This window comes from Trichosurus vulpecula, chromosome 2 (genome assembly GCF_011100635.1).
Source record: "Trichosurus vulpecula isolate mTriVul1 chromosome 2, mTriVul1.pri, whole genome shotgun sequence".
NCBI classification, from domain to species: Eukaryota; Metazoa; Chordata; class Mammalia; order Diprotodontia; family Phalangeridae; genus Trichosurus; species Trichosurus vulpecula.
The window spans coordinates 54,488,155-54,516,099 of NC_050574.1; the positions used below are offsets into that span (position 1 = coordinate 54,488,155).

At 40.9% G+C, this 27,945-nt stretch overlaps 1 protein-coding gene and 1 pseudogene across 1 annotated transcript in view; both read right to left on the reverse strand.

Annotated features, from left to right (window-relative positions):
• LOC118836440 lies at nucleotides 1-27,864 on the reverse strand (annotated as a pseudogene).
• EIF4G3 (eukaryotic translation initiation factor 4 gamma 3) overlaps nucleotides 1-27,945 on the reverse strand; it is a 385,863-nt gene that overhangs the window by 345,027 nt on the left and 12,891 nt on the right. The gene's annotated exons all lie outside the window — the stretch shown is intronic.

Here is a 27,945-nt window from a genome sequence, read left to right on the forward strand (position 1 = left end):
TTAGAAGCATTTGCATTGGACAATAGAGGGCCCAGATTCATCATACTCCTGCTTGCTGATCCACATCTGCTGGAAGGTGGAGAGAGAGGCCAGGATGGAGCCTCCAATCCAGACAGAGGATTTGCACTCAGGTGGGACAAAGATCTTGATTTTCATTGTGCTGGGAGCTAGGGCTGTAATCTCCTTCTGCATCCTGTCAGCAATGCCTGGGTACATGGTAGTACCACCAGACAATACGGTATTGGCATACAAATCCTTATGTCAACATCACACTTCCTGACTGAGCTGAAGGTAGTTTTGTGGATTCCACAGGATTCCATACCTAAGAAAGATGGTTGGAAGAGGGTTTCTGGGCATCAGAACCTCTCGTTGCCAATGGTGATGACCTGACCATCAGAGAGCTCATAGCTCTTTTCCAGAGAAGAGCTAGATGCAGCAGTGGCCATCTCCTGCTCGAAGTCTAGGGCGACGTAACACAGCTTCTCCTTGATGTCACACATGATTTCCCTCTCAGCTGTGGTAGTGAAACTGTATCCTCTCTCAATGAGGATCTTCATTACGTAGTCCGTCAGATCACAGCCAGACAGATCCAGACGGAGGATGGCGTGGGGAAGGGCATAACCTTCATAGATGGGCACAATGTGGGTCACACCATCACCGGAGTCCATCACAATACCAGTGGTACGACCAGAGGCATACAGGGACAGCACGGCCTGGATGGCAACATGGCTGGGGTGTTGAAGGTCTCAAGCGTAATCTGAGTTGGCTTCTCTGTTGGCTTTGGAGTTCAGGGGGGCTTCTGTGAGCAGCACAGGGTGCTCTTCAGGGGCCACACGGAGCTCACTGTAGAAAGTATGATGCCAGATCTTCTCCATGTCATCCCAGTTGGTGACAATACCATGTTCAATGGGGTACTTCAGGGTCAGAATACCTCTCTTGCTCTGGGCCTCATCCCCCACATAGCTGTCTTTCTGGCCCATACCCACCATCACACCCTGATGTCTGGGGCGCCCAACAACAGAAGGGAAGACGGCCCAAGGGGCATTGTCTCCTGCAAAGCCAGCTTTGCACATTCCAGAGCCATTGTCGACAACAAGAGCAGCAGTATCATCATCCTTGGCGAACTTGTGAAGTGGCAAGTTTAAACCCTTAAGAGAGACAGGAGGTGGTGCCGCACCTGGAGGCAGTGGGGAGGCAAGTGCACACTGGGTGGAAGAGCTCACAGCTCTATCTGAGAGGATATTAACACGAACACTGAAACTCACTAGTCCAAAGGCAGAGGGTGGGATGGAGGGGAAGATTGTGGTTCAGGTAATGAACTCCTTAAGAAAGAAGTGAGTCCTCTCTGTTAACCAGCTACATAAAGAATTTGTTCTCAGGGAATGTATTTGGGGAAGGTGGAGTGAGCATTTGGGGAGGATTATTTGTTGTGCCAATACTATATCAATAATTTGTTTTTTAAAGGAGAATGAACTGGAATAATGAAGAATTTGAGGGGATATAAACATGTACCTAAAATATACACAGGCTAGAGGTCAGTAGATCCCAGGAATAAGGATCTGAACTGAGTGACACGGACCATGGGATAAACCTCAAAGGAAGGTGAAGGGGGGAGGGAGGTGGGGTCAGACAATGCACTAGAAACATGAAAGAAGTAACCTGCACCAAAGACAGTGACCAAGGAGGTATCAAAAGAACATGAAAAGGACCCACCAGGTGACAGACTTTTGGTAAGGCCCAAATTGTGATGTTATCTTGGTACCATTCTTTGTCTTCAAGTCTCTCAAACCAGCCTCTGTGTTTGTCTTTATCAAAGTGCACTGCCTATGATGAATTCATTATTAATTTTTAACTCTAGGAGAGCCAACTTTTAGCTGTGTGCAGAATTTCCCTGGTGTCCAGTGGTAAATAATTTTGGTCTCCTTGAGTTTATTATCAGTGCAAAGCACAGTGCTGACTCTACAAAGTGGTTCATCATTACTGTACCTTCAAGAGTGCAGCCCTCAGCACACAGCAGTTTTCTGAACAACTGTCTAAGGACTTTTGAGGGTGTTCATAGTCCATCAAACTGAAAGAGAAACCATTTCCACCAGTTACAGTGCTAAATCACAAAGTACATTTATACATACACACAGAACACAAGAATTGATCCTAAAATGGGCAGAATCTCCCTCCTTTTTAAGATGCAAAGATCCTTTAAGCAATGTTCTTAGCAGACTATGCTGGAGTTGAAATTGGAGGAAGAGAGAGTATGGACAGAGATCATAAAAAGGTCTAATACACAGAATACTACATTGAGCTAATAGAGTGTGAATGAATCAAAACTAAGAAACCAACACAAGTATACACAACCACAATAACATCAGATAGAGCAATAAAATGAAATTGAAGGCAGTGCAATTACAACTACTAAACTTGGCCTTCAAAAAGAGCTCTTTGTGCAGGCTGACCTCAGGGGCAGGACACTGGATAAACATCACACACACACACACACACACACACACACACACACACACACACCCATCACCACCACCACCACCACCACCACCACCACTGTACACTAGTTGGTTTTGATGAACCGCTTTTTCCCCTTCTTTCTTTTTAATTGTTTTCTGATTTTAAAAGGGGGGGTGAGGAAAGAATATATTTGGAAATAAATGTGACATAAAAGCTAAAGGCAGCAACAAAGTAACAATAACTCTTACTCTGTGGTTGTGATTTTGCGTTCTGGAATTCTGCCAGGAAACCTAGTCACTTGGTTTACTGGCCTATAATTAGCACATTCCAATAGCTTCCCTTTTTTGAAAATATGGACATTTGCTCTTCTCCAACCTTGTGGTACTTTTCCAATTCTCCACAATCTTTCAAAGATGACTGACAATGGCTCACCAGTAACCAAGGATATGACTTGTTTGGGCCAAGTGGCTTCAATTCATCTGTCTTTTCTATTTGTATCCCCACAGCTCTTGGGTGCTTTACAAAGCATAGAGTGACTGTTCAATAAATGCTTTTTCTCATTCAATTCACTCATTTTCTTGGGGATCCACACCCTATTCCCTACTTTTTGTTTTAAACATTCCAGTTTAAAGTCTCTCCAAACGAGACATGAGAAACAAGAGAAACAAGCAACTCTACTTCCTCTCTGCTATCACTTTTTTCCCCATCAACTCACGGCACGAGCTGCAGGCCTCTCTTTGACTCTCCTCTTTCTCCCAACATAGCATTTTTAAAAAACAGAGCCTTTTGTTCATTCTATAGGATTTTCAAAAAAGTCTTTTAGGGGCTTGACCCAATTATGTCCTAGGATGGTACAATTTCAGGATAAAATGCAGTACTATTCCCTTAAAAATATCATTCAAACAATTATTATGAACCAAGCTCTAGGATATAAAGACTTAGTTTAGGTAGGGAAATAGAACTTATAAAGCTAGTGTGGTACTGTGAAGGGAGCAGGGGACTAAAGAGTCAGAAGACCTGAGTTCAAATTAAAGTTCTATTTATTACCTGTATACAAATTACTTTACCCTTGGCCTTGATTTCCTCTTCCTGGACTAGATAACTTACAAGATAACACAGGATAAGGGCTACAAGGGTTCAGAAGAAGAAAGATCACTGTGGGCTGGGACTGTAGGAGAAGATTTCACACAGGAGATAGGATCTTAGCCAGGCCAAAAGCTTAACAGAATTTAAGTAAGTGGAAAAGGAAATGATATTTGTGGAAATACATGTATGGTGGGTGGGGGGTGGGGGAGTCAAGTGATCCAATTATTCTGTAAATTGATTTGGAACGATACCCAAGAAGTCACCAAACTGTACAAACCCTTTGAGGGCACATATCCAAACAGGTCAAAGAAAAAGCAAAAGGATCCCAAAGTACTTATAACAGGCACTTTTTCTTGTGACAAACTAGGAATAAAGTAGGAGTCAACAAACATAAGGGCTGAGGAAATTATGGCATATGAATTTACTCGAATATCATTGTGCCATTAAGAAATAACAAAAGCAACAGTTTCAGAGAAATGTGTGATGACTTCAAAAAGAATGATGTGAAGTAGAGTGAGCAGAATCAAGAGAACAGCTTATTGGCAACTGTGAGATCACATGAAGGAAATCAGCTGTGAAAGTCTTAAGAGCTCTAATCAACGCAGTGGACAATGCAGAGGACCAATGATGAGGCATGCAGCCTACCACCCGAAGGCGGGTGCAGAATGAGACCTACATTTTCAGATATGGTCAACGCGTGGCTTTGTCTTGCTTGGTTATGCTCGTTTATTACAAGGGAGGCTTGGTGTTGTTTTATTTTGGCGGTTTTAAATTTCAAGGGGAAGGTAGGAAGAACTGACAGGGGAAAAGGACCGGTGATGGCAACGCCAAAGAAAGAAAAAAGAAAAAAAAGTGTCAACAAAGTATTTTTTTGTTCAGGGGAAAACAGAGACAAGTGGGAGAGCCTTAGAACTGTACTGAATTTATTCTATACTTTTTTTAAAAAGTTATTTAAAATAGAGAGCCAATTTCATATACAACCTTCTCTGTGCTTTCTTGTCCATGGAAATATTCACGTTTGTTGATATTTATCAAAGTCATACTTTTTAAAACAGATCTGTTTAAAACTTTAAATGAGCGGACAAATTAACGACTGGTAGTTTGGTGACTAACTGAATAAGAGTGTATGGGGAGAAGGAGGAGTCAAGTGAATCCAAGATTTAAAGCCCAGATCACTAAGTGAATGATGGTAAAGCTGACAACAACAGAGGAGTACAAAGGGAGATGTGATGGGGAAAGTAAGAGTTGTGTTTAAAACATGCTTGGTTTGAGGTGGAGTCAGGACATCCAAGGAAATGTCCAGCAGGAGCAGGAAATGATATGGGATTAAAGCTCAAGGCAAAAGGGTTAAGAGATTCGATTTTGGAATCAACCAACCAGAGGTGAAAGCTGAAGACAAAAATGCAGCTGGAACTGATCTCTGAGGGAGGAAAGGAAGAGAGGACCCAGGGTGGTCATGACCACATTGAGAAAGTGGAAAGAACCAATAAATAAGACAGAAAAGGAGTGGCTAGAAAACAGGATGAAAGTAGAACCATCAAACTGCAGTGTCGGAGAAAAGCAGTTCAAAAAGGAGAAGGATGACCAGCATTACTGAATAGTGTAGAAATGGGAGAGGAGAAATGAGGAGGCAGGAGAAATCTGAACAGGAGGGAGGCAGGAAATGCATGTCAGACTAAAAAGTAAACAGCAGAAAGATCTGACTGCTTTTTCAGGAAGCATTACAATGAAAGGAAAGAAGAAAAGAAGCTGGGCAGCATGTCAAGGACATAGTGCAAAGGAATTCTCAAGCTACGGGCATTCTGAATGTGTGCACAGGCAAAGAGAAAGGGAGCCAGTGGACAGGAAAGGACTGACAGGTAATCATGGAGAAGATCCTGGAGGAGGGTAAAGAGGACATGAGGAAGGGCACAGATCAAAGGGCCAGCCAGGAAAAGACTGGACACTTCTCTGTTTTCTAAGACAGGAAGGAAGTGAGAAATGATAAAGATATCGAGATTCTGAAGAAAATGGAAAAGAGGGTAAGATGAGCAAAAACACGAGACCACCTCAACCTTGGTGTTATCTTCACTGTAGGTAAGGTGAGCTGAGGAGGTGAGGTCATCTGTCCACAATGAAAGGGGAAGGAAAGCTGAGGCCTTGAAGACTGAGAAAAAGATTTAAATAAAAAAAATAAAACCAAGAGACGAAAAATTTGCCTTCCTTAACTATATTCAAACCACATATCAGTTTCCAGTCTTACAGAGAGGTACAGCAACAATTAGAAAACTGTAAATAATTTATCTGTCTTTGACTAAAGAATACAGACGATCTCAACACTATGACCGTAAGGGCTTGGTGCCACCACAAACACCCGTGGTGAAATTACGATACACTTTCAAAAAGACAACTATGGAATCAAGACCAAGATGGATGAGCCGTTTACTCATAAAATATAAAGTAACAATATATGCATCTTTTGCACACTTTACAGGGAGGGAAAACATTCCAAGTCCACTAAAGACTTTCCCAACTCAGACCAGAAAACTAACTACTCTTATGCATTTACTTGCTAAATATGAAATACCAGAATTTCTTCATCTACCTCCAAATGACCTAAACCTCTAGCATTCCTTCCAACTCTATATCTAAAATCCTATGATGATGCTCTAGATGGTTTTAAAGGCTAAATCACATGAACTTAATGGAAAGAGAGGTGCACATGCACATTATGAATACAGGCCATACCTCTGGCCAGAACTGGTTTGGGGTGGGGTTTGTTGTTGCTGGTTTTTAATTTCTGAGAGAGAAAACAAAGTGCAAGTTACTTTTTTTATTTCACAGCCTCCTCACAGCTGCATTATAAAAACAAACATAGGCTTCATCTCCCTCCTTTAAAGATTTTTTTCCAAAGATTTCATTAAATTCTCCTTTAGCCATCCCCCTTTGCAACAAAACACTTCAACTCTGTAAATGTCAGGCACACTGGTTGGGTAAACGCTACATTTCTGGGCCTCAGTTGGCTCATCTGTAAAACGATAGTTAGACCACTAGATGGTCTTCGAAGTCCCTTTCAGTTACAAATATATAATACTATCACAGCACCTATTTGGCAGCTACCGAAGAGCAAAGTCTTTGGAATCTTTTAATTAGATTTTTCCTAGCTTTCAGATGAAAATGCAGGATATTCTAAACTGCAGTTAGTAGTAAGAATAAATTTATTGCAACACACTGTAAATACTCAGAGAAGTGAATTAAACAATAGTCATCTTCTCCCTAAGAATCTGTCCTGCATAAAATTAAGCTTCCTGAGAGACTGATCTTTTATCTTTTAACTCCTTTGCTTAAAAGATCAACTCTGAATTCCTCAGGGTAGTATTCAAGGCCCTTCACTCCCAGATCCCAACCCCTTCCTCTCACCCTTGGACATGAACCTTCCCCTCCACTCCAACCAAACTTCCAGCTGCCCTTCTTTTTAACCAGTTAAGTGTAAGGAATAGAGAAACTAATAAGACTAAAAACTACCAAAATGCCAATTTTCTTTTATCTCTAAATCAAGAGGTCCTTAACCTAGCTCTGTTAACATATTCTTTTAATATTTTAATAACTGATTTGATATTTGGTTTCCCTTGTAATACTCTGTTTTATTTTATGCACATTTGTGGATTTAAAAGCATTCTTTAGAGAAGGTGTCCATAGGCTTCACCAAACTGTCAAAGGGGTCCATGGCACAAAAAAGATTAAAAATCTGTGTTCTAAAATGTTCTAAGGAGAAAGTGATAGAGTTGGAAAAAAATCAAAATCTAAGCTAAAAAATATTTACTAAACCGTTCCTCCTTTAATGTGTTTTCATACAATAATCTCTTTGCTAAGTACCAGGTTCAGAAACAGTGTCACACTAACCAAGTCCCAGCACTCCCTGCTGGCACAATTTAGGTCGGCCTGTTGTTCAGTTCTTCTAGTCCAGGCCAGCAACGCGAAACTCTTTCATGTAAGAAACAATTCAATTAGAATGTGTGAAAAACCTCCTCTTCTCATGCATTTAGCACCACAGCTAGGTTAGTCTGCCAGTTTACATTACACGTGTGACTGATGTGTAAATGCAATTACACTGGAATCAGTTCTGTGCAGATACATTTAAAGTAATCAGTCATGTTTTTCAAGCAGGCGCAAAACTGAGAGGATCTACAGGGTGAAATATTTGGTATGCCAAAAGCATGCAGAGACAAATAACACTGCGATGGTAGAAATGTGAATATAAATACTGAGAACTATATAATCCAAACATTTATTAACTGGTTACTACCACCAAGACACTGTGAGTCAATGATTGGAATACAAAATGGAATTACTGTCTGCCCTCAAGGGCCTATAATCTAGAGAAGGGAAGAGACGAGCATCCAATTAACAGAAGAAAACTGTGCTAAGTCAAAAAGAGAGGGAATCCATTAATGGCATAACTACCCTGAAGTGGAGTCAAGAAGACCCACTGCCTCAGACATTTAGTAGCTGCTAATTCCAGTCCCACCCTCTCAGCTTTAGCCACTGCGCAGGTAAAGGACAGTTAACACAGGGAGCTCTTACTTCACCAGGCTGCTGCCAGGATCAGAGGAGATAACACTGTGCAAAACTGCACACACAATATAAATGTCAGTCACTGCTATTTGGGGCAATTGAGGGGTAGCATGAACAAAGACAGAAAGAAAAGAGAGATCAGGAAGTTTAAGGAAAAAAAAATAACAAACAAGACCAGATGGAGAAGGGAGAGGTGAACACCAAAACAAGGAGTTTATACATTACTTCAGTGGGCAATGGCTAATGCTAAAGTCTAAGAAGTTCCACTGAAAAAGTCATTGAGTCAATAAAAGTCTCCAAGAGATGGTCTTACTAGATTTGTCTGTCATTCAGTTCCTCTAACTGACAATTTGGTACTCTGTGGGCATTTATTTCATGGATGAGGGCAGTAAATATAAGAGAAGGGAACTGGGACCAAGGAGGAGAAAAGTCACCACAAGGGTCACCTACTGCTATCAGGACCAGCTCTATTACAGCAAAGATGGTGAAGGCACCCCCAGCTTCTCCTAGTGTCCTTACGCCCTCCCCCCAGGGGAGGTTCTGATATTCCTTACTCTAACATGTTCATTGCTAGCTTCAAGCCTTAGCCTTCTCAGTCTTTAGTCAGGGATCAAGTCCTGAAACTACAGAGAATGGCCTTCTCTCCTTGTAAAGTTCCAGGCATCAGCTAGCAAATGACTGGGAGACCACAGAGAAGCCTTCCTAGAACCCCTGAAACTGCTCTACACAAACAATCGTCTATGACCAGACCTTCAATGCTTTGTTTTGTTTTTAACAATGTCAAGGGATCACAAAATTCAGTGCTGCAAAGAGACCTTGGAGGGCCACCTCATCCAACCCCTCCCCCCATTTTATAGATGAAGAAACTGAATTCTAGAAAGGTCATGTGACTCACCTGATACTGCCTGGGTTCTAAGTAGCAGAGGCAGGATTCAAATCCAAGTCCTCTAACCTGAAATCCAGCATTCCTCAGTCATTTGGGCTAGTAGGGCACCTAACTCTCTATTCACAACCATTCTATCATTTATTACAGGGCCTGCTGCCTCACTAGAAGAAAATCCACCCAGTGACCAATAAGTACCTGTACCTCACTTCACACTATCAACCACTGCCAATACTGCCAGACAAGTAGCATCTTCCTAGGAAAAGAAGGTAAGGACTAAAGAAGGCAGTAAGCCCAAAGGAGAATCCTTATGCTAGCCTTAAATACCACTCCCACAAGAGGAAAGGAAGACACCTCAACTCTAACCTTGAAAAGATCCTAGAAAAGAAATTAAGTCATAGGGACATGTTCTAAAGATCCACGTTAACCATATAGAGAATTCATTCCATCCCAGGCCAGAAATAAACTCAAATGCCATGCAGTTAAGAGGTTTCTTTCCTTGTGAGGCAAAGTAATAGAAACAGACAATCCAAATCCCAAGTCTTGTCAGCACTGCTCTCTCTGCTAAATTTTCTTCTGATGAGCTCTGAGACCTCGGGTCCAAATCATGTGTGGTTCACCATGAGTCAGAAAAAGAGGGCATAAGGGGGACACAGTCAAGAAGCCTCAAAGGATTAAGGAAAAAAGCCAGATAAGTACTGAGACATATCACACATGAAAACAGAAAGATAACCTCTCTAATAATAACAGTAACTACAACTTCTATAATGCTTTAAAGGCTTCATTTTGGACATGTTCAGTTTAAGACGATCCTCACAAAAACACTCTGAAGTAGGTGCTATTGACAGAGAAAGACAAATAGCCACATACCAGGATGTTCACTGAACAATAGGCGAGATAAATAAAAAAGGACTCTGACCTCTAGGAACGTACATTTTTAGGTATGGAAGTAGTAGCCACCAACAAGCAGAAGCATCTTTTAAAACTAGTTGCTCCTATTTCTGATGTGAAAGGCTCTAAAACAAATTAATTCAATTCAACAGAAGTTTGTACCTATAGTAGCAAATGTCAGTCCCAGCCTAAAACAGAGATAAAATTTACATAAGATACCAGTCCCAGGAAGATTTCAGATAAAGAAACCCAAGCTATCATTAGCCATGCCAAAAAAAAAAATGCTCTAAATCACAAATAATTAGAGAAATGCAAATTAAAGCAATTCTCAGATACCACCACCTCATGCCTATCAGATTGGCTAATATGACAGAAAAGGAAATTGACAAATGCTGGAGGGGATGTGGAAAAACAGGGACATCAGTGCACTGCTGGCAGAGTTATGAACTGGTCCGGCCTTTATGGAAAACAATTTGGAACTATATCCAAAGGGCAATCCAACTGAGCATACCTTTCAACCCAACAATACCAGTATTAGGTCCATTCCCCAAGGAGATCAAAGAAAGAGGAAAAAGACAAAAAATATTTACAGCAGCTCTTTTTGTGGTGGCAAAGAACTGGAAACTGAGGGGATGCCCATCAACTGGGGAATGGCTTAACAAGCTGTGATATATGAATAAGATAGAATATTATTGTGCTGTAAAAAATATGGGCAGCTAGGTGGTGTGGTGGATAGAACACTAGGCTTGGAATCAGAAAGACTCACTTTCATGAGTTCAAATCTGGCCTCAGACACTAACCTCATGACCTTGGGCCTCAATTCCTTACCTATAAAATAAGCTGGAGAAGGAAATGGCAAACCACCCCAGTACCTTCGCCAAGAAAACCCCGGATGGAGTCACAGACAGTCGAAATGATTGGACAACAACAAAGAAATGATGAAAGGGATGGCTGGGAAGACTTGTGTGAACTGATACAGAGTGAAGTGAGCAGACCCAGGAGAACAATTTACACAACAGCAGCAATATTGTAAAGAAAATCAGCTTGGAAAGATTTAGTAACTGTGATCAGTATAATAATCAACCACAAATCCAAAGACTCATGATGAAACATGAAACATGCAATCCAGAGAGTGAACTAATAGAGTCCGACTGCAGACTGAAGCAGGTTTTCTTCTATTTCTTTTTCCTGGACATAGCTAATGTGGGAATTTGTTTTCTACAACTATACATATTTGTAATGGATTTTGTTTTTCTCACTTTCCCAATATGTGAGAACGGGATGGGGGGGGGGGGAGGAAGAGAATTTGGAATTGACAATAAAGTAAAATTTAATTTTAAAGCATATTAGTCCTTAAGCTCATGGGGTATAGGGTCCATTAGGAAAGAAACCATATATGAAATAATACCTGCTAAGTACAACTGACCTATAACACTGGAAGATAAGGATAAAGGACAAGAAATCCTTTATAGACTGCTAAAAATCTACACTAGATTTTGGCAAAACATTTTTTAAGTTATGTGCAAAGCAACACAAAACCCAAGGATATTTACCATTATGACTATCATCACTTCCAGCAAGGCTACCATAAAACTTGAAAGAAGTTAAATAACCAAATCAGGCATCATTATCCACTCTCCAGTGGTACAAAATTTTCTGAGTCCACCAAGCACAAGGCCCACTTCACTGGTAGTGAAGCACCAGTAAATCAATATCAGAGTTATTACAAGGGCTTTTTCTTCTTCTTTTATTGGGCAGGAGTGGGAGGAGAGGTGGATAAATGGTTGATAATTGAAAAAAAAATACAGTATTAGCATTTATTCTGCTTTCCAAGAAGAAACAAAGAAGTACTGCTTCTCATGTCATCCCACAATGGCACCAAGTCATTTCAGCCTGTTAAAAGGCAATGCAATCTTGGCCTGCACCTACCCCTGACAGCAAGCTGACTCATCTTAGTCCAACCTCCAGCTAGAGGCTGAACCCAACCTCTCCTTGGACCCCTCCCATGATCTAGATGCTCAAGCTGTAACCTCCTGGGGCCACCCACTCAACTCGTAGGCTGCTTTAGCTGGTTCCAAACTTCTACCTGATACTGAGCTAAATCTTGCCTCTCTCTAATTTCCACCCATTCATTGGTCATAGTTCTTTCCTCTAGGGTTAAGAAAACCCACAATTTCTTTTTATCAACTAAAAAATTCCTGGAAATTAAAGAAAATCTGTTACAGTTACAAAGCAGCTACTATGATTGGTTTAACAATGGCACCTCAGAACAAACTTAAAATCCTACTTTCCAGTCTAAGGTCATATGCAGATGCACTAGGACCACAGAAGATTCTGAACCAATGTCAAAATGAAGCAGTTCTGGCTTTGAGGGGAAGAGGAGGGTAGTAGGGGAAGACTTCCAAGTTTACTTGGAACATGGAACTATTGCTCTATTTTTCAGCCATGCAGGAAAGTGACCATGGTCACTTACCTACAAGTGTTCATTAAACTGAAGGAAAGCTCGGGCCCTGGGAATGAGCAAGCTTCTGGAGTCCAGGCTGAGCACCACCACTCGATGCCCACCTCCCAGGTCCTCAGGGGACCTCCACAAGACAGCAGGGTCAGGACCAGCTCAGCGTGCTCCCCAAGGAGGACACCAGTCCCAAGTCCAGGCAGCGTCAACAAACTGCAGAAAAAGCAGAACTTCCCAAGTCCGCTCCATTGTGAACTTCCTGGTTCAAAGGAAGGTCAGGTAAGCATTTCTCCTGGTAATGATCTGTCTAGCAGCACTGGCTACCCAAGAAAAGGGACACTATTCTCAGGGAAACCCCTGCCTCCTCCATGCTCTCTGCCTCCTCAAATTAGCCTAAATTTACTTCCCTGCATATACGCTGTATCCCCACCTGCAGCCCAGAACATAAGCTCCCTGATGGGAGGGTCAGGGGCCCTCCAATTCAAAATGCATGTTTCTTAAATTGAGAATTTAAAACAATCGATTTCTCTTCACTCTGTAAATAGGCCAGCATTATAGAAGAAATTTAATGTCACACTAACCCAAAACTCAAATAAAGGAAATCCCCTACAATGACTGGGGAGAGGATAAAGTCTCCCGGCACTGTTATTCCTGGGTTTCTGATAAAGGCAAAGATTCTGTTTGCACAAGCACAATTACTTAGTATAACTTACTCATTGTTCATAGTTATTAAGATTGAACAAAAAGGGAAACCAGACCTGGAATTTATTCAAACAAATATTAATTAGGTACCTCCTATGTGCATGCTAGGCATACCTAGAATAAAAAGAAAAATACAAAATAATCCCTGGTTTCTCATCCAAGTTCAACTACACAACGTTAACTCTAAAAAACTAAAAGCACAAACCAATCAGTAATACCCCTAGTGCACATTACAAAAATCCTTTCCAGTTAGAGTGATGTCCTCAAATAGCCATCCTGGGAGGTGGAGAGTCCATATTTGATGTCTTCAGCCTAAAGGTCAGGAGACTTAAGTCTCATGGACAAAAAATGCCTTGCCTTGTCTAGCGTCCCATCTGATGATCTCTACAATCCCTGCCAGCACTACTTTTTACAGTATCCTCGTGGAGCTCTTTCTACTAAGCACGGATTCATCCTGGCTTCTATAACATGGCAAGTTACTTATTCCCAGTGGATATACACCGTATAGGCAGAGGCCACAGAACCTAGCTGTGGGTTACTAAAAACACAAGCAAAAATATTCACTATACATTGGGAGTGAAAAAAACACTACACTAAATCAACAGGCAATTCCATATTTAGTAAGAATGAAATCTCTTCTGACAGCCTAGAAAAGTTTCTCTGAAGAGGAACCAAGTAAGGAGCAGTCCTCATCTCATCCTCATGAAATTCATGATTCCAGTAAGGAATCAGAGGTGAGAACACAGGATGGAGAAAACAGTGTTGAGTTCTCATTGTTCTTCACTTCAAAGGGATAAAAAATAAACTAGCCCCCAGTAAGTGTACCTCAAGAAGCATCTTATTTGGCTGCTAAACTGACTCGATGGAACTGGAAGAGACATTATCTGACTATTCAGTATATATTCTGGATGTCATTATCGAAGAGACACAAAAAGTTACAAACACACACAAGCACTCCTGAGAGAATCGTCTCCATTATAAAAAGGGGAAGGACAAATCTCTAACCAATTTTATATTTGATGACAAATGAAAGAAAGCAATGAGTGGACAGTATGGGGGAAAAATCATCTGCAGTCAGTCAACAAGCACTCATTAAGTGCCTTCTTTTTGTTTGTTTTTTGGCAGGGCAAGTGGGGTTAAGTGACTTGCCCAAGGTCACATAGCTAGTACATGTGTCAATCGTCTAAGGCCGTATTTGAACTCAGGTCCTCCTGACTCCAGGGCTGGTGGTCTACTCACTGCACCACCTAGCTGCCCCTTATTAAGTGCCTTCTATGTATCCTGCCCTGTGCTAAGCACGAAAGAGACAGAGAAAGGCAAAAATACATACAAATATACGTATGTATGCAAAAACAATTATATGTTGAATTATATGTTAACATGTAACATTAACATGCTTTAATTATATGACATGCATAATTAAATGACAGCTGGCACAATAACTCAGACTAGCATTTTAATTTCTGAAACTCATTTCAACGTTCCAACCCAATTTTAGAAGTCACTAAATGAGGAGAATGTATATTTAACAAACATTTATTTAAAAAATTTGCTATGTGCATGACACCATGCTAAGTGATTTCTCTGTCCATAAGGAACATGCATTTTTTTTCCCTCAGTAGAATATAAACTCCTTCACCCTCTGTATACAGGAGCCTTGTGGGCAGAGCAAACTTTGTTTTTGTACTTCCAGGGCTCAGTGTGGTAGCTTGCACATAGCAAATGGTTTTAATGTTTAATGAACATAAATTTTCCTTATGTAAGGGCAGGGTGATTGATCTACTCAACTCCACCCCATTTAAACTAAATAATGAGATAATCAATAGGACCATGGGCCTTAGAATAAACGGAAAAAGGCCTTGGAATTGGAGTGACACTGCCCAAAAATTATGTTGGAATAAGCCAAGGAAACTTGGTCACAGCTCAGGGAACACCTATAAATTATTAAGCAAGTTTAAAAGGAACTCGTTCTAGAAAACAGATCAAGCATAGCTGGCATTCTGGGTAAACCCCAACAAGGAATCGCCTAGAAGGCAAGGAAAGACCTTGGCCAGGTCTCCTTGCCTCCCCCCTGCTTTTGACCAGAGAAGGGCCTTGGTTACAGAGGACATTGGCCTTCCTGTTCTTCCATCAGTGTGCCCGCTGAAAGCAGAGCACAAACTGGACGGCTGAAGGGGAACTTCTGGGACACCACAGAAGTGAGAGAAAACCAGGAGCTCTGTGTCACCCCCTTTGCCAAATGTATTTGATAAGCTTGAGCCCACTCTCCCCTGCATCCTCTGCATGTACTTGGGTGTTACAGACACATTTCGTACCAACTGTTCTTACTGTAGGAGATCTTTCTTTCTTACAGCTACTTAAGGCTAAATGATTAAACGTTTCTGTACTGGTAATCTTTACTGTTTGTCGTTACTATCCTCATTTTAGAGATGAGGAAACTGAGGCAGGCACGGTTAAGTGACTTGCTCGGGATCGCATGGCCAGTAAGTGTGTGAAGCAGGATTTGGACTTGGGTTTTCCTAACTCCAAGCCCAGCATTCTAACCCCTGCGCCACCTCCTTGCCTCTTCCAAGGGACAGGTTTCACATAATGAGCTCTGTTTTGGATATGTTGAGCTCAGTCTTTTTTTAAAAGACCAAAAAGACTAAAAGTAAAACCTTGACCTGTTACAAGTACTGAATCTGAGAAAATTAAATGGGTACCCTCTCAAACTGAAGATGCATGCGGTAGACATTTCAATACTCTAACCTTTCAATTATTATCACCGGCAGATTTCAGCTTCCTTTGACATTTCTAATAAAGGCATATTTGGGTATACTTTATTTCAATATCTCAAAATTGAGTCTATTATGTTATTAAAATATAATTCAATTATTTAGGTTATGACTAAATTATACTTTTTGAAATTCATTTCAGTAAGTGTAGGTGTAGGAAGCATTTATCCTCAACTTCATTTCCTCAAGAAGCTCATTTCACTGTTTTTCTTTTTAAACAGCTCAAAAAGAAACAACAAACTAAGATAGCTTTTGTTTAGATGTTTCACCTGTGTATAGTTTCTCTCTCCAAACAAGACTAAGCTTAACTAAAAGGACTCCACTCACCCCCAGGTGACATTTACAAGACCTAGTGGTGATCTGCCATGTTGATTAATTTTTAACATTCTTTCTTTTTTAATTTTCAGGTCCAGATTCTCCCTCTCCCAGCTTCCTACCACTCCCTCACCAATTGAGAAGGCAAGCAATACGATACCCATTATACATGTGAAGTCATGCAAAACATATTTCCACATTAGCCATGTTGCCAAAAAAAAAAAAAAGGCAAGAAAAATAAAGTGGAAAAAATATGTTTCAATCTGCACTCGGAGTCGATCAGTTCTCTCCAAGGAGTTAGACAGAAATTTTTTTTTTAATTTACTTATTTATTTATTTTTAGTTTTCAGTATTTGAGTTCTAAATTTTTACCCCTCCCTCTACTCCCCACTCCCCAAAATGGCATGCAATCTAATATAGCATATACATGTGCGATCATATTAAACATATTATATTAGTCATGTAGTGAAAGAAGAATCAGAACAAAAGGGGAAAACCATAAGAAAGAAAAACAAAAAACAATGAAAAAGAGAAAACAGTATGCTTTGATTTGTATCCAGACTCCACTGTTCTTTCTCTGGATGTGGATGGCATTTTCCATCACGAGTCTTTTGGAGTTGTCTTAGATCACTGCACTGCTCAGAAGAGCTAAGTCTAACAAAGTTGGTCATCTCACAATGTTGGTGTTAACTGTGTACAGTGTTCCCCTAGTTCTGCTCACTTCATTCAGCATGAGTTCATGCAAGTCTTTACAGGTTTTTCTGTGGTCCCCCTGCCCACCATTTCTTATGGAAAAACAGTACTCCATTATTAGACAGCAGTTTTCATCATGAGTCCTTTAGAACTGTCATGGCTAAGTCTTTGACAGTTGATTATCAATACAATACTGTTGTTCCATTGTACATGTGCTCACAAACACCTAATTCTGCTCACTTCCCTTTGCACCAGCTCATGTTAAGTCTTGCCAGGTTTTCTGAAACCATCTTAATCACTCATCATTTCTTATACTACAATAGTATTCCATCATAATCATACTACAACTTGTTCCGCCACTCCCCAAATAAGGTGCATCCCCTCTATTTCCAATTTTGTCACCATAAAAGGAACTACTATAAGTATTTTTGTACATATGAGTCTTTTCCCTTTTTTTCCTCTTTGGGATAAGTTTCATAGCCCTTTGGGTAGAGTTCTTGACTAGTTTTTTCAAAAAGCCAAAAGAACCTCTTGAATGAAAATGGCTCTCTACTAGAAGGTGTCAGCTCTGGTTCTGATGACTTCTCCATACCATGGAAATACTTCATATGATAATTCAAGTTTGGCTTTGCAAAAGAATTTTAAATAGTCCATTACTTAGTACAGAGCAAGGAATGGAATCAGAGAACACTAGAGATGGAAGGGACCTTAGAGATCATCTAATCCAAATTTTCTCTCGTGATCAATGGGAAAACAGAAGCCTAAAAAAGGTCAAGGAATTTCTTCATGGTCACACAGCAGAGCTGAGACAAAAACTCAGTTTTTTAGACTCTTACTCCAGTGCCCTTTCCATTGAGTTGAATATTGCCTTCTCAACTAAAATGTAGCTTAGATACACGAGAAAATTACAAGAAAACATATCTTAAGTACTTACTGTGTACTAGGCAATGTGCTAAGTTGGGAATACAAAGACCAAAATGAAACAATTCCTACTGTCAAGGAGCAAACATTTGTTACCAAGAGAATTCTTGAGTTTCAGGAAGTGATCAAGTCCCCCTGGACACCCAGTCAAACAAAATACAGGTAAGCTGCTCCTTTCTCCACCATATAGACTGACACAGGACTTGAAGATCGGAGTGGCAGAGACAAGGGACTGCCTGTGGCAGGTAGGGAAACAAAGGGAATAGATTAGGAGCTGAGAGGTAGACGGTCCTGCAGGTTTCATTGTCTTCACCTGATTCGTGCTGTTAAGACTAAAGAATGTCCACCTCTCCACATGTTTCCTTTGGGTCTATAGACCACTACTATGGGGGGGGGGGGGGCAGGGTCCTAATAGCCTGCTGCAAGTTACAAAGGAAAACTGAAATTTACAATAATAGAGACAGAAAGAAAGGTTCATCTAGTACAGCTCCCTCATTTCACAGAGGGGCAAACTGAAACAAGGCCACACAACTCGTGCGTGGTGGAGTCAGGCCTTAAATCCAGGCTTTCCTGAGTCTGAGTCTGGCTCCCATTTTAGCCATCTCAAAGGTTCTCCCCCTCCCCTCTTCTGCTCCAATATTGAGAGCGTGTCTTAAAGGGACAAGGTGAGGAGAAAATACAATCAGTTACATTTTGGACATTAGGCTTGGTGTTTTAATACTGTGATTTGATTTAATCCAGCACAAGGGCAACTTTTTCAAGTATCTACCTATTTTCAAAGTCAAAGCTTTATCCCGGCATCCCAGGTCCTCCACACTCTCACACCGCTTGGCTTTTCTCACATTATTTCCCTCCAAGCACTCTGTGCTTCGAACAAGTCTGCCTGGATGCCTTCACTCCCCCTTTTCTCCATGTAGGATGCCCTCCATTCCCCGCCACTTTGGGGTGTGATTCTCACGGATCTTTTGTAGCTGACTCAAATCACACATGCTCCAAAGCCTGCTCAATCCTCCATCTTGCCCCTTTGATCTCTCACAGCCCCATGTGGTGTATCCATCTAATGCACTTAGGCAATATATATTGTTGTCTGTGTCTCCTCTCCTTTTAGGACACAAATTCCATAAAGGCAGAAACCATTGTTATCTAACCCTTGTGTCTGCTATGGTGCTCTGAATGTTTGTTGTTCTGAGTCTGTATCACGCAGTCACCCGTACTCTGATTCAGCAGCTTAAAAAAAATCAGCCCACTTCCATGAGCATTCTAGATATAGAGGAGTGGAAATCAGCTATTTGACTGCAGGGAGGGTGGGGGGAGAATGGAGAAGACTAATGTATCTAAAAAGAGACGAGCCCATAAAGGAGAGCTCATTAACAGTAAAGCCACAACTGGATGACCTGAAATCATTTTTAGAGGAGTCAGAAAAACCAGACAGAAAAAGCTAGAGCTATGAGCCCCTTGCAAATGTGCACGGCGGCGAAATGTTTCCTTTAGCAAATATGTTTAAAATGGAAATTAAGAACCAGACCAATATTACCTTAAGGAGGCTCACTTCATTGCCATTTTGAGCTTACCTATTCAGCAAGTCAGAATAGTGACCGGATGTTCACCTCTCTCATTTCACGTGGAAAGTTTAAGATGTTCCCATTCCACTTGAGTTTGTTGTTGCTGTTAATAATAATAGTAGCAGTTGGTATTTCTGTAACACTTTAAGGTCTGCCAAGGGGATAGGGACTAGATCCATAGTCATGCTGGTGCAAGGCATTGTCCATGAGGAACTTCCCTTTACCAATGACAGGCAGCACTGTCTCTACAACTCAGAATTCAAGAACTGCTTAGGGTGAGAATAATGCTCTCCTCCCAGTCACACAGCCAAGAGGACTCCAGGGTGAGACCTGAACCCCAAGTCCTCCCACCTTTAGCTCCTTGGTAAGCGCTTTCTTATTTGCAAAGAACTTCAGAACCCTTCCTTTAAATCTCATAATACCCTGTAAGGTGCTAAGTCAGGGGTGGGGAACCTGTGGCCTCAAGGGCCACATGAGGCCCTCTAGGTCCTCAAGTATGGCTTTGAAAGGTCCACAAGTGGCCTTGAGGCCAGAGGTTCCTCACCCCTAAGTTATGTAAATCATCCCCATTTGACAGGGAGGAAACTTTGACTTGTCCAGGGTAAATCAGTCACAGCCCTGGCTCTTAACTTCTCCCGATCCAGCTAAGTTGCAGAAAGAAGCTGACTAATAAAGGTAACAGGAGTTTTCTCATTGAGACATCTCTACATGAAGTCAAAACTCCAGTCCTATTCCCTCCTATGAATCTAATTATACAAAATACAGCCCATTAATAGATAAAATTGCAAAGGGATAAATAAGTTTTATATTAATATAAGTTTATATTAATGTAAATAACTAACAAGTTTTACATTAATGAAAAAATCCCTACAAGGTTCAATTTAAAATATAAAGAAAAGCTTTCAGTACATCTGCACCAAACTTATTTAATTTTATTTATTTATTCATTCATTCATTTAATAAATAAACCTTTTAACCTCTCCAACAGTAACTATTTCTGCTATATTAAACCTATGGGAGTTGATAAGGTCACTCAGTGAAAAATTGTAGAAAAAGAGGAGGACCCAGGACAGAACCTTGAGCTATACCCACAACTGGGATGATTGGCCAGGAAAGTAATGTTTCACTAGTCAAGCTCTTAATAACCAATATTATGACTAAAGGATTATTACACAAATGTATTTTTCAGCTATAACAAAGGCAATAAGGTCCAGCTTCACAGAAAGAGCAATTCCTTTTTTTCCTTTTCCTTAAACTCATCAAGGCCAACAAGTGGTCGGGGACTGTTAGGCTAGGCATTTATCAAAAAATAAAAATAAAATTAATGGTATTTGTCCATAAGCAAAATGAATGGTGGCTAATTCTTTAACCAGAAGGAAATACCTCAAAGTACGAGTATGTCTACAGTGCCTAAAATGAACAAGTTTCTACTCACTCTAAAGTTTCATTTATACTGTTCAAATCCATTAGCTGTTACCAAAACAAAATACAAAATTCACTGAAACTAATTCCAAAAAAAAATCACTTCCTAAGTGTAACAGCAATTGCCGAGGCAAGAGGTATCTGATATAGTAAGAAATCTTCTGTTTGACGGAAAAAATTATCTCAATTGGATCAAGGCAATACCATGATAAAACATGAGATGTTGGTTCTAGAGCACCAGAAATCCAAAACAGCTAAGAATGGATCAACCAGTGTGTCCTCCAAGCCGCTGCCCAAGAACAATCAAGGCTGAGTATCCAGCTCAAGAATCCCAGAGTATCCTCTCCGCCATCGAAGGGGTTTGCAGAAGATGTTTGTGCACCCACAATGTTACTCTACTTCTTTCCCAATATCCTGAGCCTATAAAAATTTCATATATCTGTAAAGCATATGAAAGTAAAGATTTCATAACTTGGCCCAGATAAGAACTCCATTCCCTTCTTCCTGAGAAGGACTAGAAGAGATGGCTAACAGTACTGTTGGTTTTTTTATGACTTAAACTCTTTGCCGGGAAAAAAAAAAATTAGCCTTAAAGATCAGAGTTTTTTGCTTAGTGTCTGAATCATATCTCATAGTTAGATTGCTTTCTAACATGCAGTAACTCTCAAAAAGATTTTGAAGAAGGATTTCCCATCATACTTTCCCAAAATTTCTTGGCCTCTGTCAGCAGCTGATGCTCAACGAAGGTTTCTAGATGTTGCTTCCATTCCTTCCCCTAGGAGACCACAAACCCACCACAAATGAAATACTGAGCTCACTATCATTCAACTAAATTTGGAAAAATGAAAACTTCTCTGTTAAAAAAGAAGCAAAAAACTGCAAAAACCTGAATCCAAAGAAATCTGTAACAAAACACCGAATTTTGCCTTCAACAAATTATCCTGGGCAAATTCGGAAGTGAAATTCACTAACATTTCTTGGCTTTTCCCATTCTATTCCTCACTATTAAGGACCTTTTCTTTGGCCACAAACTTCATGATATTTTTGATCTGCAACTTTTAGCCGTGGATCCAACATCCATCAAAGTCAATGCTTTCTTTCATAGGGGAGCCAAAACATTTTAGTACTAGTACTTTGAAAACCCGATGCAGGATCCTCAAGTACTTTAATACTGTATTTCATGTGTTAAACTTCCATTTTTATCCTTCTAAAATAATCCCTACTGACATAATACAACTTATTATATGTCACATTAACAACATCATTTGGAGGAATTACAAATATGTAAAAGTTGATAACAGATCAGTGCTGAAGTGGAAGTTAGTTCGCATTTTCTATTGTAAAATCTGGCTGGGGTCTTGAAATTCTGAAAGGTTAAAAAGTTACTACAAACTAATGGCAGTGAGAGCAGGTCTCCAAATTAGGCAGAGTAATTAAAAGTATGCAAATCTGAAAGGCTTTCTAATCTCTTGGTTTTATATGAAAAACGGGGATGATAATCATTGTCACCTTTCTACCTGAGAAGGATGGAAAAATTAACAGGCATAAAAAAGAGCATTTCTTTCTATAAAATTAAATCCATAAAAGTCTGAGTACTGCTAATGTAATAATGGTAATGGAGGAAGATAAGCCTCAAATCTCCTAAAAGCCAGTAAGTCTCCTGGGGAGAGGGTTACCTTGATAGATTTTTAAGATTTCCTCTCAACAGTTGGCTACCTTTCATGAGAAATTATAAGTCAAAAAAACTTTTTATTTCTTCATCATAAGGAACTATTAAGAACACACACTGGAGGATAATTATGCACAGTAATATTCTCACAGAAGAGAAAAGAAGCATTACAGCCAAACTGTCTAGAATAAAAAGTTCAGTATGCTGAAACCTGTTTTCATACTGACTGCTATTTATTATCGGGAATATATTTCTTTGTTTTAAAGTCTCCCAAGACAAAATGGCAGTGTTTAAAAAGCAAATCCTTTTTTTTTTGGGAGGGGGGCGGCGGGGATGCTAAGAGGAAAACTGACCCAAACAATAAAGTAGTAATTTTCAGTTGGTCCAACAATCCCCATGTCTAGTGACAACCAGGAATGATAACTCCGGCAAGCTGCAGACACAAAACTAACAGGGAACTCATTTTGAGCTAAAAGGCAGAAGTTAAAAGGCAAGAGGACACCAAACAAAGTTTTTAAATGGGGGCAAGAGAGCCCCCAGCGTATAAGGACTCCCATTTCCAAAGCACTCCCACCAACAACCCTGGGAGCAATGTGGCTGGCTCCCATTTCACACATACAGAAGAGGAGGTTCCTAAAGGCTAAGTGACCAGGGTCAAAGAGCTAGCAAGAAGCGGTGCTGGAAGAGGCACCCAGGGCTTCCAACAGAGTTTGTTCCACTACAAACCACAGCTGCCTCCAGAGGCAGTGAAAAGAGCCCTGAACTTGGACAGAGGCCCTCACTTCAAATCCCAGCTCAGCTACACAAGACCTCGGTGACTTGGATGAGGAAGTGGGCCACTTCCCCTCTGTGGGCCTATCTGCTCCCTCATCAGTGAGATGACCTCTCAACTCCCAAAGGGAGTGCCCTTTCCACTAAACCAGTATGTTCCCTGTGGAGCCCATAGTAAAGGCCTGGATTTCTATCTCTATGTCCAATGACCCTTTGCACTCCAAAGACAAACCATTCATGGCATCTTTGTCTCGGTTTAGCCTTTTCTGAAGCACCCATAACGATGCCTCATGCATAATTACCCTGTAGAAGGTGCCTATAAAGGCTATTCCACTGGTTTCTTCCAAAGACTCCTAGGGTGTTTTCTACTTTCCTTTCTCACTCCAATCTATACCAGCTGGCCATGGTTTAAGCTGTGCTCTGGCTTGAGAAATGGCCATCCTCATTCAACCATTTCACAGTCATTTATTAAGGACCTTTTGTAAATTACTATGCAGGACACTGGGAGAGTAATGCACATTGAGATAAACAGGTAATTAACTATCAAGGCACAGACCTTGCCAAAGCAGTCAATGGGACAGACAAGGGATTCACAGCAACCGCCTTGGGCACCACATGAAGGGAGGCAAAATGATAAATATCTTTACATTCTTTAAATAAATGTACATTCTTAGTGAGAAAACTTCATGCACTTCCCACAGAAGGGTGTTTGTCCCAGTCTGCCTTTCATCGAAGCCTGACTGCCTCCAGGGACAGTGGCCATCACCCAAGGGCTACATCTCAAACCCAAGGCCTAGGTGTTAGAAGGAGGGGCCAGGGCTCAAATCTCAGCTGTCCCTTCATAGTCGGTGGTGACCTTGGGCAATTCGACACAGTGAGCACACAGATGATCCGCTTCTTCCTCTAGAACATAAGGCTAATACTCCCACTTACAAACCTACAAGATTATTGAAAAAAAAAAAAAGAACTTTGTAAACCTTTAAGTGCCATTGGAATGGGACTCATGAGGAGTAAGAGCTATGATCTCATTGGCACAGGGAACTCTCAGTGAAGAAACACCCTCTGCCAGCAAAGATGAGCACCAGCTCTGCAACTTCTTGTCCCAGGGAATACGCTACCTAAGAGCACCAGGAAGCCTCCTGATTGGCCAGTACCTGATGGAGGCTGGTCTTCTGGCTCACTATCCTCTCTGGAATGACATTATTAAGCCCACTGTGAAAGATTTATGGAAAGTCACACTGGATGAGAGTCCCACAGACCCGCATCAATGGATCCGCCAGTCTGAATCTTCTTTTCTACCTCTCCCCAGAGCTTGATGTCACACATTGCCTCCTCTCATCCCAAATTCTTAGCACTATCAAATCTGAAGTTGTCACTGACCAAGGAAACTTCTTCAAGGTGGCTGGTCATACTTTTTAACCAGGATCACAACACCAAATTCAGCCCCAAATAATGTTTAAGGGCAGTCAGATGGGCCTAGTCAATTCACCAAGGTGCCACTCAACTTCATCAATTTAGAAGGCAGCAAAAAAGACAGGTGCCATTGTTTACACAGCACATGCTCTCTAACAGCCTCTGGCTTTTAATGTCCTAGAAAGTGGCTTTTCAACAACCTAAATTCTTCCCAGGTGAGAGGACAAAGGTAAGCAAAACTACCCCACCAAGTGCCTACCCATAAAATCTGCACGCTGAAAAGTGAATGGCATTCGTCTATTTTTTAAGATTCCCAGGTAAAAAAATGAATAACAGAACATTTCTATACTGTTCTCTTGCAGCTACAAAGATGTCGTCCTCGATAACTGCAGCCTCCATTACGCTGGTACTTACAAATGCACATTCCCATAAATATCTTAGCCTCGAGGCATAATAAAAATCATGCTTCAGACATCAAACTATTTTGAACATATATAGGATATTTATGATAAAATACTAACGTGTTAATATTAAGCAAGGATAAGACACTTGTGTACTATATGCAAAGCCTGAAAACTGGTGCATGCAGGGAGAAATCGAGCTGCAGGATATGCTCTGGGCCTTCAATGTAACACATTATCAGGCGATAGCAGAAAATAAAATATGGAGCACAGAGAACCATTGGCATCTGCTAGGCTTTAAAATGTGCATTTCCAAGAAAGAATATTTTAAAAAGTATCCTTCGCTGTTGCCTCCTGCAAGCTGCACCAATGGCTAGCTACCTCCCTTGGCTCTGGTCCTGGACCCCACTCAGCTCTAATCTTCAAAGTGAGCCTCAGTGAGGTAAAGCAGCATGGGAAGGGGCTCAGGGCAACATCTACTTTGATAGGGGCTAGAGTCTGTTAAAGTGCCTCATTTCTGCACATCCTGAAAAATGTTTTATTAACAGGAAAAATCCTGCACCATTTTAACTTGGTTTCTAAATCCGGACATCCCAAAAGCTTGCTTTTTTCATACAAACCATAGAACCGTATCGGGTAAATGCTATAATCTAAGAACTCTGCTCAGGTACCACTTTCCTGCAGAAAGTCCTTCCTGACTCCCCACCATCAACTCCCCAATTCCGGGAGGAAGGGACCTCAAGCATACTTTGTGTTGACAGATCTGTGCACATGTGATTTCTCTCAATATGTAACCTCCTTGAGGGTAGAGGCTGTTTCACTGTTGTCTCTGTATTAGAGCACCTGGCCCAGGGTCTGGTTCATAAGAGGCAATGGATTGATGCTTATTGACTGAGTGAATATAATGAGCTAAAATTCTTCTTAACCAATTATGTTTAAATTAATTTGATTGTTTTAATTTACCTACTAAACTCTCAGATTAATATATCCCTATCACAATGAAAAAAATGGCTTGAACAAAACTCATATAAGAAATCACATTATTCCATTGTCTAGATGTTTAATCCCTCTAAATCTCAAATTCTCGCCCTATTCCTCAGGAATATTATTACTAGTACTGACCACATCTGCTCCAATGCTGTAACAGGGTCATCTGAATAAACAAAGTTTTCCTTCAAATCCTGACATAGACTGAAAATGCAATGGTTCTACAGAGGACAGCCAAGTATCAAACCACACACCTGCTGTCACTATAACCTAAAAAGATCAAGAACCCAGCAAGGACCCAAGCAGCAACTCTGGAACATGGGGCAGGGAGGACCTCCTCTTCTCAGGCCCACAGGATTGGTGCTCAGGAAGCTTCAGCTCTCCTACTGTCCACCAGGCCACACTTGCTCAGAACAGTGGGGAAGCTTCTCACTCTTGAGACCCAAGGAGCTCCCCCCACCCCCACCAGAGAGCCCTGCTTCTAGGTTCTTTCCGTTTTTCTTGCCTTGAAAGCTAAAATTTTGCATTTCCTGGATTCAAAGCAAATTTGCCTTCCCCAGCATCTCTCCATGAATTGATAGAGACAACAGAGCATTTCCCCTGTGAAGCCTTCTCCTCCTCCCAAACCTGGAGGAAATGAGCTTCCATGCACTGGGCGGGAGGCTGGAAGGGCCTTCTCAGGCTCTTCCAATTCAGAGATTCTATAAAATGAAAACTCAACTCAGAAGAATTTACAGAAACAGGCTACAACTCCCTCTGGCTGAAGTCAGCGTCATAATAAAAGGGCTTGCTTCTGCAAGATGACCAACTTTCCTTTTTAAAAAACCCAGAAGGGAAGTATACTAAGCTTAGCAGAACAATTACATTGCAGAAAAGCTGCCCGTGAAGCAAATTTTCTCAGCATCATGAAATTCAAGATGCAAAAAAAAAAAAAAACCCACCACTCTAAAGTATTCTGCTCCTAATAATACAATTAGTAATTGTTTAAAAATACAAATATCTACAATGAAACTGGTATATGTACCAGGAGGGTTAAATCCACGTAAGGCAAAGAAGAGCAGCTGGTGAAAAGAGATTCCGGATCTCGTAAACTTGGAAGTTCCATTCCATTTTCCCTCTCGTCTTCCCAACCAAAGGTAATTCCTTTTCAAATCTCTTTGTTCTAAAGGATTTTATCTTATTCCCCACTGGGTCCCTAATTGTTTGTTTGCTTAACAGCCCAGATTAGAGCCTTAAAGGGCCCTTGCAGTGTTTGGGATCCTATCCCCGTCCCACCCCCAGATCTTTACCCAGAGAAGTGTGAAAAGGTTCATTTACATAATGTATTATTTCCCTAAGTACAGTTGCTCAATCAATAGTTTCCTTTGGGCAGAACACAGCTATACAACTTAATTAAGCAATCTGAACCCTTTATGGAAATACTACAATCCCTTCCTAGGTAGTAGATCATCACATGTTCTATTCCATAATCTTAAAACTCAAAGTTTCCAACTGGAGAAATTACTCTTCGGTCTGATTTTTATCAACCCAAACTAAAGCTCTCCATTAGTAACTATGCATGACATTATGCCTCCAAGGTAGCAGCCCCAAACAAATTAAACATCATGCTAATAAAAGCAATAACCTTACTCATTCTTTTCATCAATAAGTATTTCTGGAGCTGGATTCATTTTAATAATGAATACTGTTTCTCTAAATGATCAAACCATCTGATTACTAGCTCTGAATAACAAAAATCACCACAATAAAGTAGGAAGGGATCTCTAAGGCCATCTAGATAAAACCCCAACCTGGGCAGCAATCTGGAAGGATGGCCAGCCTCCATACCGAAATAACAGTGGTGTCCCTGTTCTCTGGAGCTGGGCTCAGATCTGGGTCCAAATCCCAGCTCACATTCTCTAGCTTCATGACCGCAGTTTCTTTTGTGGGAATAATATCTGTAGGCCCTGCCTTGAAGGGCTGTTGTGAGGAATAAATGCGAAGGCACAC